This window comes from Dryobates pubescens, chromosome 14 (assembly GCF_014839835.1).
Source record: "Dryobates pubescens isolate bDryPub1 chromosome 14, bDryPub1.pri, whole genome shotgun sequence".
NCBI lineage: Eukaryota > Metazoa > Chordata > Aves > Piciformes > Picidae > Dryobates > Dryobates pubescens.
This window is the reverse complement of record NC_071625.1, coordinates 887,695-906,496: the sequence shown is the minus strand read 5'-3', so window position 1 is coordinate 906,496 and position 18,802 is coordinate 887,695. Positions and strand designations below refer to the sequence as shown.

At 43.2% G+C, this 18,802-nt stretch overlaps 1 protein-coding gene and 1 non-coding gene across 2 annotated transcripts in view; both read left to right on the top strand.

Moving 5' to 3' along the window:
* Window positions 1–18,802, top strand: part of OXR1 (oxidation resistance 1) — a 203,632-nt gene that overhangs the window by 3,114 nt on the left and 181,716 nt on the right. The gene's annotated exons all lie outside the window — the stretch shown is intronic.
* On the top strand, window positions 18,245–18,327 carry TRNAL-CAG (transfer RNA leucine (anticodon CAG)). The gene has a single exon. It is a non-coding gene; the product is annotated as a tRNA-Leu (tRNA).

Here is an 18,802-nt window from a genome sequence, read left to right as displayed (position 1 = left end):
TGTGAACTGTGGCTGTCAGAGGTAGAAGGAGCAGTTTGTGAGAGGCAAAGAATTGCATGTGTGTGAAGCTCTTGGGGAAGACTTTCAGATGGGAAAGACGCTGCTGTCTTAATTTCCCTGGTGGTGATTTGTGCCAGGAGCAGATACTCACGTGCTGCACTGCAGCAGCGAGCTGTACATTACCCTTTTATTCTAGCATCTGCTCCTGTGTAGCAGTTGTACTGAAGATTAAACACAGATATGGAGAAGGTATCTCCTGGATATCTCCTGGTGCATTATGGATGTGTCATGCAGTTTCTAAGACAGGAAGTTATTGGATCTGCAGGTCAGAATGTTTTAGATTGTGCAGAGGCCTCTGTCACAGACAGCTGCAGCAGCGCAGTTAAGGAGTTTCTCCTGCACGTAAAGGTGACTGCCTATATCTGTCAGTTACACACTGAAGCAAGTGATGACCTCCTGCTGCTGTTTTCTTACCTGGCTGTAACAGAGGTAGAGGGAGCATTTGTTACTTTCTGCTATTCTATTATAGTTCGCTGTGTTCTGCTGCATTCTACTGTAACAGGGTTTGGAGAGAAAGGGAGGAACAGGCAAACAAGCCCAGAAAATAAACAAACCAGGAAAGACAAAAGCAGGGAGGAAAATCCATAAATCTCTTAATATTCCACAGCTGTTATACTCAGAAGTAGTTGGAGTTTTGGGTCCTTAGCTCTGAAATGACACAAGGGGAAAGGTCCATGTGGTTTCATTTTGTTACTCCTCAGGAGTACACTTGGGTATCTTCATCATTCAATGATTGAGAAATCATACAAAGAGAGGGAGCTCAGACATAGGAGCCAAGAGATGAGAAGAGAGCCACCCACAAGCTGGATTGTATGTGTGTGATGGAGTTCCAAGAGGAGTCCTGCACACAGATTACAAATGTGCTCTTTGGCACAAAAGCATTGTACCTCCTCTGGGGCAAATGTATTGTGTTGTCCACACAGTCCAGGGATGTTAGCATGGGGGGCAGGGGAGGAAGTGGGAGTCTGAGCAGCATGGATAGTGTGCTTTGGTGTTATGATGGGGGCCCTGTTCTGCTCCCCATCCTCTCCACCATCCTGCCAAGATTAGGGGTGAAGTAACAAAGTATTTGCTGACTAATAGGTAATGAACCTTGGAAGCCAGACTGACTGGTTTGTAAAGAAGAGTTAAACTTACAACTTGTGTGGAACAGGAGGATTCCCCCAGCACAGTAAAGACCAGAGGGACATGGGCTGTGACTTCCAGTTTACTAAGAGCTGTTGGACTCTTGAGTGCATCCTTGGTTGAATGAGGCATGCTGTTTAGAAAAAAAATGCTCTTCATTTGGAGTAAAACCCTCTTAGCACTTGTGAGAGCATCCAAATCCATTGTGAACGTCCCAGTTAATTAGCCAAAGTGTTTGCTGTTAGTAACTTGTTCTTGGCATGTTGCTGGGTTTATTCCACTTCCAGCAATCAGGTCTCTCTGCCTGTCAAAGAGCTACGTGTGGCCCAGCAGTTTTTCTGTGGCGGTTTGTATAGATTGATGAAGATGTCTTGGGGAAACTGAGCTTATCAAATCTTGTGCTGTTTATGTATTTTCAGGCTGTCTCGTTTTTGAGACCAGTCAGTTCCTCTGGTTTGTGTCCCTTGGAAGCTCTGCCTGCTGTGTCCTGGGTGCAAAGGCTGTAGCTTCACACACACAGAACATGGTTGGGGAAAACATAATAAATAAAATGTTGCCCTGATGGCTTGATGCCCAGATGGAGAGTGGTATCTCTCAGGGATCTCTGCTGAGACCTGTGCTGTTTGATACCATCACCTGCAAGTTTTGAGATGACACCAAGCTGTGTGGTGCAGTTGATGTGTCAGAAGCAAGGGAATCCATGCAGGAAAACCTGGACAAGCTTGAGAAGTGGGCCCGTGTGAACCCTCTCAGGTTCAGTAAGGCCAGCTGCAGTGACCTGCACTTGGGTTGGGGCATTCCCCAGTATCAGTCCAGGTTGGGCGGATGAAGGGATTGAGAGCAGCCCTGCAGAGAAGGACTTGGGGATACCAGTGGATGCAAAGCTGCCTGAGCCAACGGTATGCTACTCAGGTCTGGTGAGACCCCACCTGGAGTACTGTATCTAGCTCTGGAACCCACAGCACAAGAAAGACATTCACGTTTTGGAGCAGGATCCAGAGGAGGGCCATACACTTCTATGAAGCAAGGCTGAAAGAGTTGAGGTTTAGCCTGGAGAAGTGAAGGATCTTGGGGAGACCTTATTGCAGCCTTTCAGTAGTTAAAGGGGGCCTAAAATGAGGACAGTCTTTTTATCAGGGAAATGGTTTTAAACTAAGGGTAGGTTTAGATGAGAGAGAAGACATTCTCTTTGCTAGTAGATCTATCAGTGATCAACGGTGAGATACAAATAGACATGGAAATATTGAATCCTAAGCTGAGTTTAAGCTAATGTTAGCAAAAGCAAGATGGTTTTCTGTGGAAATGAGACCTTTTGTCATTGAATAAGACCCTTAGTCATGTAAGATCTGCTGTTACAGTTCACACATTCTTCAGTAATGAATGACCAAAGAGTTACAGTTTGGGTCAGCCTGGGACATAGCCCTTAGACCTGTGAAGGCACAGTTAACCCCTCTGCATTCATGGACATAGGGTATTTGCTGTGGAGCAAGGCTGTACCAGTTCTCTGAGGTGGTTGGGACCTTGTTTGTTTGCTGGCACTACTAGTGCAGAGTTTTGGTTTGGAAGGTGCTCTTGCAGCCGGTGGGGCAGGATGCTGGGGAGCAGCTTGTGTGTCCTCCCTGGTCACCCCTTAGCACACCACGCTGGCAGAGAGGATGAGCTATGTGAATGCACAGCCTGGCTGATGAATCCTGCTGCTTTTTCTTTCTAGACACTGGGTGCATACCTTTCCTCTTAGTTTCACCAGGAACCTGAGTTATGGAAACACAGGAGAAGAAGAATCGTTGCTCTCCTGTGCTCCTTTGTGTGAAATGCTTTTGGGACACAGAGGTGTGAGACAAACTCATAGGTAAAACAGTTCACTTAAGTATTGCTGCAGGTAATAAGTATCTGGAAACCTTTCTGTAATATGACATGCACATAAAGTTAAGACTTTGATTCTGTAATCAGAACTTTTTTTCCCCCCTAAAGTCATAACACTACCAGATTCTAAAGTAACAGCAAATAGATTATTATTTATTCCTTAATCTGTCTATAGCTGTGCAAAAGCCTGGTAATAAATCATCTCTGTATTTCATAAGTCATACAGAGCATACCAAAATGTTAGTGTTTATAGTCACTGCAGCAACAAGTGATTCACTTGTGAGTCTTCTTTGTACTTCCTTTGTGAGATTGAATTATTAATATCATGTTTCAGAAACTGATATTTGTATACTGTTAAGGTAAACCTAATCTATTCAGTCATCTGACTCTCTGGCAGCTGAATTCCAAGTTGGCTTAGGTATTTTGTTGCACCAGAATGTTCATGTTGATATAAGCATATTCCAAGATGATTAATCAGTGATTATCACAGCTCCTCTAGCTTCTGAAGAGAGAAACTGTACCAGCTTTTAAGTCCCCTTTAGAGAAGGAAACAGCTCTTACCCAGGACTGCCAACAGCAACAGCAAGGAAAATGGGTGCAATGGGAAACAAAATACATTTGTTTCTTCTGGCTTTAACTCTTTGGAATGTTATCATTAATCTCTCTGGATATTTCAGTCATTTTCTCAGGGGTTATGACTATTTGTTTTGATTTTTAATAGCATTAGTATGAACACTTAACTACAGTAAGATGTTATGGCCATTGGAGTAATGCTAACTTACTGTCATTCAGTTCTGGATGAAACCTCAAGCTCTTTGTGGCACTTCCTGCTTGAATGCTTTTCAAAGAACTACACAAATTTTAAGTGTGGAGTTAAACCACTGATGGAAACCCTACTCATACCTTCTGTTGCCATTAGTATATCACCAAAAATAGTGTCTTTGTTTGCATGCATTTTCCATACAGCAGAAATGATGATAGCAGCAGGAATTTGCTGGTCTGTGTGGAACACTTGATTGTGAAACCTCTTTTTCTTATGCAGACTCTCATACCTCTCTTTTTTTTCCCTTCACTAAGGCCTATCTCACCTGAAATCTTACAGCCTGTATTTATGGTGCACTGAGAAGTTTTAACCTGAAGCAGCAAGTGACTTGGACACCTCTAGAATGGAAACAGTGGAATAGCTGTGTGTAAGAAATTCTAAGGAAAGGTTTGAAGTGGAGCCAACATTTGCTGCAACATCACTGCTCACTTGATTGGGTTTGTTTATTACCTCCTAGAGTCTTCCTGTGTGCTGTGTACCCCTACATAAGCATTCTACAGAAGAGCATGTGGGTATTACTTGTTTTAAAGACCTACACAAAATTAACTGTGCTGCATTGCACCTCGGAGTCTACCCCCAGGCATGGCTTTCCATTTAAAGCATCCCTGTGCTCAGGGGTCCCAGAGGGCACAGCTGTCAGGTGTGTGTACTTGCATCTAAGAAAACAGTGCCAAGCAGGGCTTAATTCAGTCCTTGTCTGTGGCAGTGGTGATTGAGAAAAGTGGAATTTTGAATGTTGGTTGTATTCATAAGGCCCATAAGGCACTGGGGTGTGCCTGGATTCCAGATAACCTGATGAGCAAACATCCTGACTGAAAATGCTGAAGCAAAAAACTGTTCTTGGATCTGGGTACTGTCAGAGAGAGGGTCTTTGATTTGAATGAGCTGCCTGGACAGAATCTTAGTATTGTTTGGATAAGGTTGTTGAGGCAGTGGTGATGGGATGGGTCTGAGGGAAGGTGAGAATGGTATTAGGCAGCTGGGAAGACATGCAAGTAGTGGAGTCTTGGTGACTGTGAGGGCACTACAGTGTCCAGAAGGAATCCTGAATTTCCAGTTCTCTGTGATCTGTTGTAATGCAGGCAAGCCTGTTAAGGGTATTTCACCTCATTATCCTACCTCTTCACAATCCCTTACCTCTTCCTCTTATTATTGTAAACTACTTTTGTTTCTTTTTTTTTGTGGGACTTAAAATATTGGAGCTGAAGCTGCCTGGATACCTCAAGTAAAGGAGGAAGGTTTCATTTACCTTCAGTCTCTATATTTAACATCTGCATGTGGAAAATGAAGAGAGTAGTAGCTGTACAACATAACATTGTATGAAAAGATCAGTTCAGTAAGGTTAGTGAAATGTTCTAACACTGCAGTGATAATCACCTTGGAGAGGCTCATGAGGAAATTAATACTTCTGGCACCCTAATAGAACTTAAGTAGAGTACCTTAAAGCTATGGACTGAACAACTCTGATCAGATGAGACACAGGATACCTTAACTGCTTGCTTGTGCAGTGTCCTTCCTGTTCTCTGAGTGGTGAAGCACTCTTGGGGGAAAGAAACACTGCATGAATATAGAGCTGAAAACTGTACAGAGCTTTTGATGCATTCTTGCTGTGAATGTTGCTTAGCCAGACACTAGTGGTCTTGATAGTCATGTCACAGTTTTCCTTCCTCTCTGCAAAGGAGATTCAGCTTTGTTCACCAGAATTACAGAATCATAGACTCAACAAGGTTAGAAAAGACCTCAAAGGTCATCAAGTCCAACCTGTCACCCAAGACCTCATGCCTACTAGACCATGGCACCAAGTGCCATGTCCAGTCCCGTCTTAAACACCTCTAGGGATGGTGACTCCACCACCTCCCTGGGCAGTGCATTCCAACAGCTAACAACTCTCTCTGTGAAGATCTTCCTCCTCACCTCCAGCCTAAACTTGCCCTGGCACAGCTTGAGACTGTGTCCTCTGGTGCTGGTTGTTATGTTACTCATCTGCTGGAAGACTGATACAAACATACAGGAGCAAAGGTCTGCTGCCAGAGGGGAAGCTGGTGGTGGCAGTGGCTGGGGTTAAGCAGATGGAGAAGCTGCGTGGAACTCGCAGGTGTTTGGAAGGAGAGCGATGTGATGGTGAAGTGGAATCAGAGACTATCTGCATGTTTATTTTGGCACAGGAATGTGGCACAGTGAACACTGTCTCACTGCAGTTCTGCCACCATCTCCTAATGTTGCTGTTAGGTTTGAGTGAGGCTTAGATCGTACCCAGAGATACGGCTTGACCTCACTGAAGCTGTAACACAGCTGTATCTGGAGAAACCCAGGAAAGCTGCTCTTACCTAACCATAGGTGTTTGCCCCAAACACCTCTTCCTTTTGTTTTCCTTAAGTTTTCAGGGTCCTCTGAGAAACATGTCCTGAAACCATAGCATGGGCAGCATGCAAACTTGTTACTGTCCTTTCTGCTCCCTTTTTGTGCCCTCAGTTACTTCTAACCACTTTTGTTTCTGGGGTGTACCCAAAGGCAGAGATGTAAGATGATGTGGCAACGGGCAGTGGAAATTAATTGCCTAAAGGAAGAGCCACGTGTCCTCCCGTGTGACCTCCTGTGGGGAACACAAGAGACCACTTTTTGGAACCCATGGACCTTCAGCAGAAACCAAGGAGTAAATCTGAAAGCTGATGTTGATAGGGAGGAAATAATTTTTCATAGAACATGTAAAGAAGCCCTGTTATTCTTACTCTTCTTTCCAGTTGCATTAATTACAACTCTCTGTGGCAAAAGTACCTGTCTCTCTTGCTGAGTGAATCTGAGAAGAGGAAGAACAATTAAAAGGTTATTTTTTTTAATGACTTTTTTCTTTTTCCTTGTACTACCCAATCATGTTGTAGGTGAGTGTTGTTTTTTAGTTTTCCACATGCACACCACTCTGTAAACCAGTAGATTTTTAGGTAATAGGAAGTTATTTAAAGCCAACTTCTCCTATGACAAGCATTATCCCTTTGTTTTTCCTAAAGGTCTGCCAATATCTTCACATATGCCAGATCTATACCTGTGTGAGGGCACAAGCAGTTGCCAGTGTGCTTTAATGCATATGAGTTAAGTCACTTTGTGCATGATTATTAGAAGGATTTTAAAGAGTGGTCTGGATAAAAGTGAAGAGGATGGCTTTTGGATGGGTAAATTTACATCAGATTGTGCCAGTCCACAGAAACCCATTCTGAGATGGTGTGAAGAAGTGCAGCTGGTGTAAGCAGCTTGTAGTTTTCCAGATGCTTGCCTGACATTTTATACTGCAGTGGCACCACACAAATTTCAGTGCATCAAGCATTCAGTTTCCATGCCAGGATTAAATTACTCAAGTTTGTATGGAGTTCTGGACTGTTGCAATTTTAAACAACTAGTGTTTTGTCATGTCTCCTTGTTGAGGCAGATTCCTGTTCCAGTTAATAAAAATTGAATAGTGATAAATTAATGATCATGACCATCTCTGAGCTGCAGCACATCTGAAGCCTGTGAATTGAGGGTGCAGGAACATGTAACTGATGAACTTGAATGACAATCCAGTCTGTCACTGGTGCATTGTTAACTGTACCTCTCTAACAGATAAAGAGAAAATGATGGTATTTTCTCCAAGAACCAAACTAATCATCTACTTCTCAATCTTGGCTGAGAAATGCAACATTAGTCCTGAAGGCCTTAAAACTATAACCCTCTGAGGTGCTTTCTCCACAGTGAATGAACTCTGCAGAGCACTTAGGAGGAACACATGAAGGTCTTTACTGGACTGATAGATCATCATAGCTAAGACTACTGTCATACTGTATTGATCATTCCTTTATCATATACCTTGGTCATTTAGATAAGGTTCCTGGTTTTGTTGAACTGTAATCTTTTGTGTTACTTTGTTTTGATACTGTCCCAACCAGGCTTTTGATGTTGAAGATGCTTTTATAGATCTGTGAGATACCTGCATCACTGTGCATGAACAGAATGACTCTGCAGATGTGCCTTTGCACATGGACAATGGAATCATCAGTTAATGTGTTTATAAGAGTGCATGACTCGTAATTATCAAATCCGGCGAAGAATCTGAGGTGGAAATGTGGCTCAAAACTTCTTGGCTCTACTGCCCCACCAACTAAATCACCTAGTAGGCCTCCTCATGCTTTGCTTTTACTGAATTTTTAGCCTTTATGGGTATGTTTTGAGTTTTAGTATTGCTAATAGGTCACACTAATTTTTATACTTTCTTTGGTAAAAAGTGCTGATGCAAAAAGGTAGGTTAATTGAAAGCATTAGGAGAACAGTTTAAAATCAGTAGTAATCTTTGAGAGCAGGCATATGAAGCATGACTTGGGTACAGCGGAGCTAGAAGTGCTACGTTTGATTTCAAGTTTAAGGTATTAACTAGCAGAGCCTGGGGCAGGAGGCTACAGAGACTGTGGCTCAGTATGTTGCAAAGTACTACAGCATTGCCTTGCCCAAGTTACCTGTGTCTGGTCCTTTCCTGTTAACACATCCTGATGTTCTTTACTATGAATTTATGACCTAAACCAAATTAACCTGTACAGAGCATCAGTACTTACTCGTTGAAATGAATGTAGTCCTTCCCTTACAGAGCTGCTTCAGCACTAGAATGGAGCCACAGGAGAAAGACAGGTTGATTTGACTTTAATATATGGAATATGGTGGATAATTTTCCTTTGATTTCTTCCACAAATCAACAGGTGATGAAAGATAGGTTGTTCCCATGTGTTAGTGAAGGGTCGGGTACTGTATTGCTAATAGCTTTAAGCCATGTGGGAAGAGTATTCCTACCTTCTGTTCATCAATAGGGAAGCAAACATTACATGTTTATATTCAATAAAATTAAGCCCATATGTATTTTTTCTGCTCTGCCTTTTGGCTAATTCATAATGTGGGACTAAGCTGCCATGGAGTGGACATTGGTACTACTGAGGGTATGGGACTAAGCTGCCATGGAGTGGGCATTGGTACTACTGAGGGTATGGGACTAAGCTGCCATGGAGTGGGCATTGGTACTACTGAGGGTATGGGACTAAGCTGCCATGGAGTGGACATTGGTACTACTGAGGGTATGGGACTAAGCTGCCATGGAGTGGGCATTGGTACTACTGAGGGTATGGGACTAAGCTGCCATGGAGTGGGCATTGGTACTACTGAGGGTATGAATTTGTACTTACTTGATTTTTTTCTTAAGCAGTTCTAAAATGAAGCTTTTTCTGGTGCATCAGAGGAGTGCCTCTGTGAAATAAATCCTTGACTGGGGTTGGACTTTGTTTTGGTTGGAAAAGACCTCTGAGACCAATTCTATGATTCTGTGGCTGCTTTAATTCCAGGATAGACAGGAACAAATGTCTCATGTTCTTTGCAGGGTGTCAAGCCAGCTGTGGGGCGAGAATGACTTGCATAAGCTAAGGTTTACACAGCAGCATTTTGTATTGCTCCTTTGTTTTGCAAATTTCAAGTGGCTTTACTGTGCTTGCCAGTACAAATAAACAGATTACAGGGACAGAGCAAAAAACCCTTCATTCTCTTCCAATTAATCCTGTTTGTTTGAAAAGCAATGACCTTGAAACAGTGCAGTTCATAGTTCAAATATTTTGGTTGATATTGGCTAATGCACTGAGAGACCTGAATAAAAATAGCAGGTGGACAGTAGAATCTTTTGCTGTTGAATCACTCATTAGCTTTTTCAGGTGTTCATTTTTTCACTTCCCTATATTTGCTATACAAAAGAGATTCTGTGTTATGGAGACAATGACAACATTTCCCATTCCATGGTCATAGTTCTTGCTTACTGCTATCAGCACAGGCATTTTTATAGATGCTCTGCATCATGTGTCAGCATGGGCCAGATTTTTCCTCTGTGACTCAGAAGCTGTTGTAATTCTATTGGTGCAGACAACTGTCTCTTGCTTCTGAGGCTGTAGTAGTGGCAGTGAGTTTTCTGTATGAATGGGGAATTTGTAAGCCTGCCCCAACATTCCAGAAATAGCATCTGATTAGTGTTTGGCATTTAATTTCAATCCATTTCTGTCAGAGGGCTTTGCTGTTCTCAAGCTTCCCCATATGTGCTAAAGGTAATTTGTGCCCTTCTGTGTTCTGGTGGCATAGTGGTGAAACTGTCATTTTAATAAGGATGTCCTCCTGTCACTCTCCTCTTACACTGTGAGTTGCTGTGCAGGTGCCACACTTGAATGTTGCTAGAGAAAATGCCCTAGGCAGGCAGCCTGAGACAGGCAGAAGCTGCTCACAATGGCCAAGATGTAATACCTGAAAAAGAATAGAGAAGACTTTATGCATGAATATAGGAAGTTGCAATATTTGTCAGATGATGGTGAAAAACTGGTGTGTGTCTCCTGCCAGGCAGAAAACCAGGTGATCTGTACTTCAGCAAAGCAGTAGGAGTTGGCCTGGGTTTAATCATTACCCTCACCAGCTTGGGCTGAAGTGGGAGACAGGAATCAGTATGATTTTACATTACCGGGCTGCACAAAGCCAAACTAACAATGGAGTCCTCTTAGGCATTTGAGAGGCACAAGGAAGTGTCTGAGTTGCCGCTTTGTGTGCTGCCTGCACCTTTTGGGATGATGATGTGCTCTGGTCGTACGTGGAGATCACAGCTAAGAAGGGTAATAAGATAAGCTCCTTCTGGCTAAAAAAAGAGCAGTGATGCTAAGCATGAGGATGAAGCACATGTAGGCTCTGCACTTGACTTCCACCTGGAACTGTGAGAGTATGTAAATACTCTTTTCCTCCTTAGCTGATGAGATCTAGGGGATTCCCATACTGGTCATCTGTTTCAGCCTGCTGAGAACAGCCCTGTAAAGCAGGCAGGTTTCTGACATTCATCCAGTGATCTGTCTGTGAAAGAAAGAGGATTTCTCCTGGTTTGGGATAAATAATAAGGCATCTTAAAGCTGCTTTTTAAGTGGAAATGGACAAGTAGGAAATCAGTGATCTCTTTGGTCAATCCTGATTTACATTCCAGTCTTCTAATCCTAAAAATCAGAGTTAAAACTAGCAGACTGAATGTCCAGTGTCACTTCAGTACCATTTGAGCAAGCAGCATTGTTATTAATGGTATCATTATATATAGACTTGAATGCAAGAGTGAAAAATAGGGAGTTATGTAAAATCCCACAGGATGTTTTCCAGTGAATGGGCTGACGCTAGCATCTTGCCTCGTTTGTCACTACACATCCTTCCAAGTGCTTAGGATGTCGATTTTTTTGGAGCAGCAAGTATTGAGGGTGGTTAGTGCATCCTGAAGTGTTATGTTAATCTCTGCTTCTGCTCAGATTCGAGTGTCTGTAATCTTGACTGCAAGATTCCATGCTGGTTGCTATTCATTAAGTTGAAAATTCCATCTGGAGGAGGTATTAATCCAAAATCTTTTGCTGGTGCAGCTTTTAAAGTTACTTGTTTTGGAGTGGGAGAGCTGTGACCAGTGGGGTGTTAAATACAGAGTGACTTCTTTGGAAGGGTTTTTGAGTTCATTTAGAGAGGAGCATGTCATTCCAGAGTTCTTCATGTCCTATTTGATAGATGCTGTTTTGAGCGTGCCTGTGACCCTGGTGCTCTCTCAAACACGTTCATTTCAATGGAGTAATCTGGTTTCTGAGTATTCTGTTCCTTCACAAGGTCTACTGAAACAATTGCCTCACCTAGATTTTGTGCTGATTCTTCAGCTGGCATTGCACACACTGCTTGCATCACAGGAATGGGAAGGTTTCACTTATGTTATTTTAATTGCAGTGTAACTGCCAGGTGAAGCATTGTGTCACTCTTCCACATGCAGAGTTTGAAAGCAGCTAATTTAGAGGCAGCCTTTTGTGAGAAGGTTTTTTCCCTGATATTTAAAATTCCTGTCATAAAGCAGAGGATCAGTGTGAAGTATTCTTGGAGGGAATAGTTTCTTCTGCTCTTGCTAGATTAGACTTGAGACCTTGTTCCTAATTAACAAAAGAAGCCCAGCAGCATAATTTTGTGTGGGAAAGAAAAGTAGGGAAAAAATGTGCGGCTGAGATAAGGCAAAAGGAGAAGTTCTCAGCAGTGTCTTCGAAACAGCTTCATGAGTTGCAGTTCTTCATTTTAGATACTATTTTCCTTTGTAAACTGTTTAGAAAGAGGAAAAGATAGGGTAAGACTCTTTTTGCAGAGTAATCTCTTCCTACCCTAGTCTTTTCCTGCATTTGGCTGCCGCAAAAGTGAGGTCCTAGGCATCTAGGAGTGAAAATACAGTGGTTATAAAGTTAGGTCTATTTGGAGGCAAAATCTGATCGAGTGGACTCTGTGAGTGACTTGCCCTCCTCCCTCCCAGTCTCTGGGGAGATGATTGAGTGTGCTCCTACTGTGCCATCTTTCTCTTTGCTGAGTTTGTGCACTTTACCCCTGCTCCCTTCTAGGAGGTTATGGCAGGGATGCCTACTAGCAGGGGCCTCTGGGAGAGGATGTGGACCCAAAGCATGCTACTTCTGCCTCTCTGGTTGCAGGTTACACACAGGTGCTGGGCAGTTTGGGTAGCTGGGCAGTTTTGCATTCTTGTAGCTCATCTTTCTAAAGATACCCAAAGCCAAGGTCCTTACACACTGAATTTTGTTACTTCTTTTTTCTTTCCCCTACAGAATGTGTTCAGAAACCAACACGACTTGAACAGTGCTGACTGACATTCTCTAACCCAGGTGTGGCCTAAGGGCTTAGAATGAATAATTAATACTTAGTTTGTTAGAAAGCAAATGATGTAAACTAACATCTTCCTCACATTCTGTTCATGTATAGCTACTTCCCTTAATTTGAATCTCAGTGTAAGGAAGAGTGTCAGTTCTATCAGGCACATTCAGAGCTGTGAAGATGAGCATTCTCTGCAAAGTGGGGTTCCTGACAGAAGCAAATGTGCTTCCAAATAGTAGTTACTGCTTCCCAAAAGAGCAAGCTGATTGCAGTACCCTGCAGTAGAGTGCCAGACGGGGCAATCAGGCCATCTGCTTCTGTCACTGCAACTTGCTACACATACTTAGTCCTGAGCCACTTAGGTTGTAAAACCTCCTGAGTGGGATGTGTGCCCCAGCATTTCTACACGAGGCTTCTGTTCAGGTGTTCAGGTCATTAGTCATTGCTGGACTAAAGGTCTTCAATTCTGGTTTGCATGCATGCATGTGCTGCAGGTGCTGATAGAATGTGGGAATTACCTTTTCAACCTTTTTGCAATCCAGTTTGCCAGCAGGTAAGATTGCAGTTGATACACCCAGGTAGATGACACGTGAATTCTGTATAGTTTGGCACTGTTGGACAGTCTGTTGGAGAAAGAAGCAGCTATTCAGCTCTTACTGCAGTCTGCAGTGTTGAAAGCAAGGAGCCCTTGCTATTCTTTGAGCTTGTAGTTCTTCAGCTATGTCAGGATGATAAACAAACTCCACGGTAATCAGACTTAGTGAGGAGCTTTTGGGATAGCAAGGTAGCAGATTCCTAATCTGACTGTTTATAAACAGCTCCAGTTGCTGACCTTGTTCCTTGTGCATGTGCATCATCACTGTAGCTTTAGAAGACCATAATACATCTTCCCCATTACCTAAATTGCACAAATAAAAATGGAAGGCAGATCTTTCTGACATGTATTTCTCAGATGACTGCATTATCCCATTGCTGAAGACCCAGTGCTGTTTTCATGTTCTTATGCAATGCTTTTAATCCTGGGTGATCAACATGCTTGAAGAATTAGAGGATCCATTTTCCCACTCCTGTTATTTTTCTGGGCATGTAGCATGCACACACTCGTTGTGCTTAGAAACCACCCTGTGAAATCAATTCATGAATAGCAAGCTGTATTTAAGGGTTCCCCTGATGGACCTGTTGTCTTTTTCTGTTACTTTCTATTGCTGTCAGTTTCTATTCCTGTTGTTGTTATGCAAACTACATTGTGTTCATCTTTTATCTGGATCAGAAAGGATGAACACCAAACTCTCAAATTCACCTATTTAAAGTGCTGAATGTTAATTGGATTTCTTATTAGAGAAGGCCTTGAGAACCAGCCTAACTGTAGTGTAATTACTTGAAAGCAAACCATCTGCATACCTGCAGCAATGTCAAGTAGATCTGTTTTCTATTGCAGTGCTTGAATTCAAGTTACTCCTATTTTCCATGTCACAGTAGTAATATTTTTCAATTTAGTGTTATGTCTCCATCATTACTTACACAAAAAGCTCCAAACAGAACTTGCTTAGTGGCAATAGCTGAGACTTCTCATCCCTGGAAGTTCACTTGCACAGTAATATCCTTTTCTTTCTTTATTTTTCAAGAAAATAGGCCCAGATTTCACAGACCAAGCCTTGTTGCATTTTCCAAGGCCTTGTTTCATGCCCTGTCGGTGTAAGGGGAGTGGGGTGCCTGGGGGGGGCTTTTCATATTCGATGCCCATTTAGGGTGTTGGTCTGTGATCCTTCTATTGTAGCTGAAGATTGAGAGTGTGATAGCAAATGTGGATGGAACTAGTGCTCTGCAGCAGCTCATTTTCCTCTTACATGACTGTTTCACCATATGGCTTAAAAATATCAAATCCAAGCCCAAGTGTCTGGTCAGTGTGCTTTATTCAGAAGCGTTGGCTGCAGCCAGTTCCTGTACTAATAGAGAAGCCATTTGTTTACACTTGCTTTTTTGTAGGTAAAGGTATGCCTGAAGCTGACCAAAGAACAGATGACAGGTGACCTCTTCCTCTGATCAGATTTTAGTTGATTTTTTTAATGCATTGGCTTGTGAAGCCTCCCAAAGGCTAGCAGTAGCAGCTGTATTTCTTCACATTTTATGGACTCCTGCATCTTCCCAAAGAAAAAGATTAGGCCCTGATCTTGGGGAGCATTTCACTGCTGTGAAGCTGGCATGCAGCACATCTTGTCATGGCATATTGCTTCCTGCAATGAGTGGACAGATACTCTAAAGCACAATGAGCAGCTCTATAGGAAGCTGAAGCATCTGTCTCACACCTACTTGCTGTCTTGGCTTCATGCCTCTCACGTTCCTGACAGCACTCTAGCCGTGCTTCATGACAAGAGCTGACTGGGACTTCTGGATGTGAAACCATCAGAGAAGGTATTTTGGGTTTTGCCTTCAGGTGTTTTAGCCCTTCACTGAATCTGTCCTTACTCAATGGGGGAGAATGCCAACTGCTGCTGTATTCATTCACAACTGAGTCCACTGAAGTAAGTGGATCTGTGTAAAAAGTTAGGAGAAGATTGGTGAATTGACTTGTAAAATCTGAATCAAGGAGGTTTAATGAGAAATAGGAGAACAAGCACCTTGCAAACCACTGCTTTTTCCACACATGCACACCTAAATGGGGAAGTAATGGGGAAATAATCACTTCCAACTTGACATCACATACTGCACTCCTGCCCAGTATTCATTGGAAAGCTCTGAACCTGAGTGACCAATTTTTCTGTATGAGATTGTTGGCTGTAAACCTTTTAGTTACCTTTTCTACCTCAAGAGAATGCTGATGGCTGTGAGTGACTCTAGTTCAGCTTCTCCAGCCATTTTAAATGCACGGAATAGAAATTCAGCGGCAGTGAGGATGTGATGCCTGTCATTTAAGGGCAGCAGTCCCTACCTAGGTATGCCCTGGATACATGCAGTTCCTCTTCTGAGTAAATAAGGTGCTAAATGATGATGACAGGCAGAGTTTAGGAGAGAAACACAGAAATAACCAAGTAATGACCAATGAAAAACACAGCATGGGAAGAAACTTCTTTTGGTTCCTTGAACATGACAGAGAATGAAAAAGGTTCAGGACTAAAAAGAGAACGGAGTCATTCTGCCTTTCTTCCCTTCCACTGCCTCTGTAAACACTCATTTCTAGCCAGCTCTTTGTGAAACAGTTCTCTGGTTTTAGGCATTATCTTGCACGTCATCGTGCTGCTACATGCTGCCTTCCCTACTGAGCAACTATTACAGCATGGTGGACAATAAAGGCTGCCCACTGTGATGAATGTTGGCTACCCAAGGGCAATGACATCCTTCCTGACTTTGCCTCTGAGATGCTGACTATGCCTCCCAGGAGACCTACATGAAAGATCTTAAAAATAAATGGATTCTTGGTTTTGTTACTTATTCATAGCTGGTGAAGTGAATCAAAACAGTCCCTACAAAAAGGAGAGAAAAGGGGGAAGCACTGACTTTAGTGTTGTGTACAGAGTAACCAACTAACACAATTCGTTTTGCTAACAGGTAAGGAGAAACTGTTTGCAAGTCAGGACAAGTGGAGGAAGAAATGCTTGTTTATTCTTCTCTACACAACTTGCTTGCTTATTTGTTAATTTCCCACCATGGCTTGGGTATTTATTTATTTATTTCCCTCCCCCCCATGGCTTTAAAAAATGTACTGCAGCATCTGAGTTGCGTGTGGCTGCTCCAGGCTGCTCATAAATTCAAGCTCTGATCAAGGCTTTGCACTGATCGGGCTTCTCTGAGGAGAAATTAATCCAATTTAGCTTCTACTTGGAAGATTCTTTTCATGTTTGTAGGTTAACTGAGGCAGTAGTTCTATCATGTGCTTTTATTCCTGAGGGATTTGAAGTTGCACAATACTTCCAAAAGTAAATTTGTGTTGGTTGTCGGATGCTTGCTGTTCACTTGGCGTGTTTGTGCTGGCTGCTGTGTTTCCTGTGACACGAGTCCTGGCCACAAGGATGTTGCAGGGTTCGTTTGCTCTTGTTTGAATTCTCTGATTTTTCACTTGCTGTTTCTAAATTACTACTTTTTTCCTTCTGACAAATAACACCACTATAATTTTACCTCCCTCAATAAAAGGAGGATGCAAATTGAGGATGGTAAAGTGCTAGGGTTCATTTGATTGTCCTGCAGCAGTAATTTCCTGATGTCTGGCGTTGATGTGTTAGGTTTTTGCTACCACAGAGCTACGCTACGGGCAAGATGTTGGTGATACAGCTTTGAACTTCGGGTGTGGTTGTTTGCATCTCCAAGGGGAGTCTTTGATTCTGGAGATACCTTGGTTGTTTCTACCAGGCATCAAGACAGTGGCATGCACTGCAGAGAGGTCTATGCATGTGTGTAGTAATAAGCTATGTATCCCATGACTTACCCTTCATTTCCCCCCCCCAAGCCATCCAAGAGATGCTACCAAGAATCCCCACCTGGTTAAAATGAGGCGGATTTTTTTGTGTGAAGTTTTTTGTTTGATTGTTTGGTTTGGTTTTTTGGTGGGGTTGGGTTTGGGTTTTGGTTGGTTGGTTTGTTTTTTTGGGGGGGTTTGTTTTATTTTGGTTTTTCTGGTGTGTTTTTCCCCTTCAATTCAGACCAAGTGTGTTGTACCCTTTGTTTTGATTATACCAATAGCTGCCAAAAGACATCTCTCCAACTCTTGTACTGTGTCTCAGAAGGGGACCAATTTCCATGTCAGATTTTGGCAAGTGAAAGAACCATATGCAGAGCTCCTTCCCTGCTCTTTTTTTGATGGGACCTTCATTTAGACAGGCTTAAGTGTTTATTATAAGATCTGCAGTTCCCATACTTAGCTTTCTGCTGGGAGCAGGGATTCTCTGCATCATTTTCTTGGATCATAATTTCAAATATCAAATTTTTTTAACTTCTTTTACAAAATATTGGATACAGATAACATTATGGGTTGGTCATTCCAAGAGTGTACAGGGTCTGAGAGGTGTTTAACCAAAAGGATCACATTAATACTCAGATTTAACTGCTGGTGTCTAAATTTCTGCTGCAGAGAGCCATGAGGTTGATTAAGAGACTTGAGCATCTCCCCTGTGAAGAGAGACTGAGAGCCCTGGGGCTGTTTAGTCGAGAAGGCTGAGAGGGGATCTGATAAATGTCTATCAATATCTGAGGGGTGGGTGTCAAGTGGAGGGGGCCAAGCTCTTTTCAGTGGTGCACAGTAATAAGCCAAGGAATAATGAATACAAAGTTTCTCCTCAACAAGAGGAGAAACTTCTTTACAGTCCACTGGAAGAGACTGCCCAGAGGTTGTGGAGTCTCCTTCTCTGGAGTCATTCAAAACCCACCTGGATGCATTCCCGTGCAGACTACCCTGGGTGATCCTGGTTTTGGCAGGGGGCTTGGGCTCGGATCTCTGGAGGTCTCTTCCAACCTCTAACGTTCTGTGATTCTCACTGATGACAAATGCAGCAAGAACAGATTCTGGATTCTGCACCAGGGACAGAGTAACGCTGGGCACAAGTATGCAATGATGAGCAACACAACGCATTATCCATTTTAGTTTGGAGTATTGCATAACCAGCGCTGAGGGAGGGAGTCAGAGCAGTGGTGCAGCACTGACAGTACCTGCAAATGCACCGATTATACAGGCACAGCAGGGGGAAGCGCTCGCGAGTCAGGATGGCCGAGCGGTCTAAGGCGCTGCGTTCAGGTCGCAGTCTCCCCTGGAGGCGTGGGTTCGAATCCCACTTCTGACACACGCTTTTGGCGTGCCTACACACCCCTCCACAGTCACCAGCGCGCCTGCCTCTGACGGACCTCACATGCATCGCACACACCTCAACCACAGGGGCAAAACACGTGCTTGGCCTCAGTGTTTTGTGTGCCACTCTGGCACCCACAATTTCAGAAGGATGTGAGGCTTCCTTCAGCAGCAAAGCTGCTGAAAGGCCTGCAACACCTCCCAGGAGGAGCAGCAAAGGATGCTGTGCTTGCCTAGGCTGGGGAAACATCGTCCTCTACAGCTTCCTGAGGAGGTGATGTAGAGAGGCAGGTGCTGAGCTCTGGTGGGAATGGTTCAAAGCTGCACCACGGGAGGTGTAGACTGGACATTAGGAAGCATTTCTTTAGCAAGAAGGGTGGTCAGACACTGGAAGTGTCTTCCTAGAGAGCTGGTTGATTGCACAAGTATGTCAGTGTTCAGAAGGCATTTGGACAATGCCTTTAAAAGCA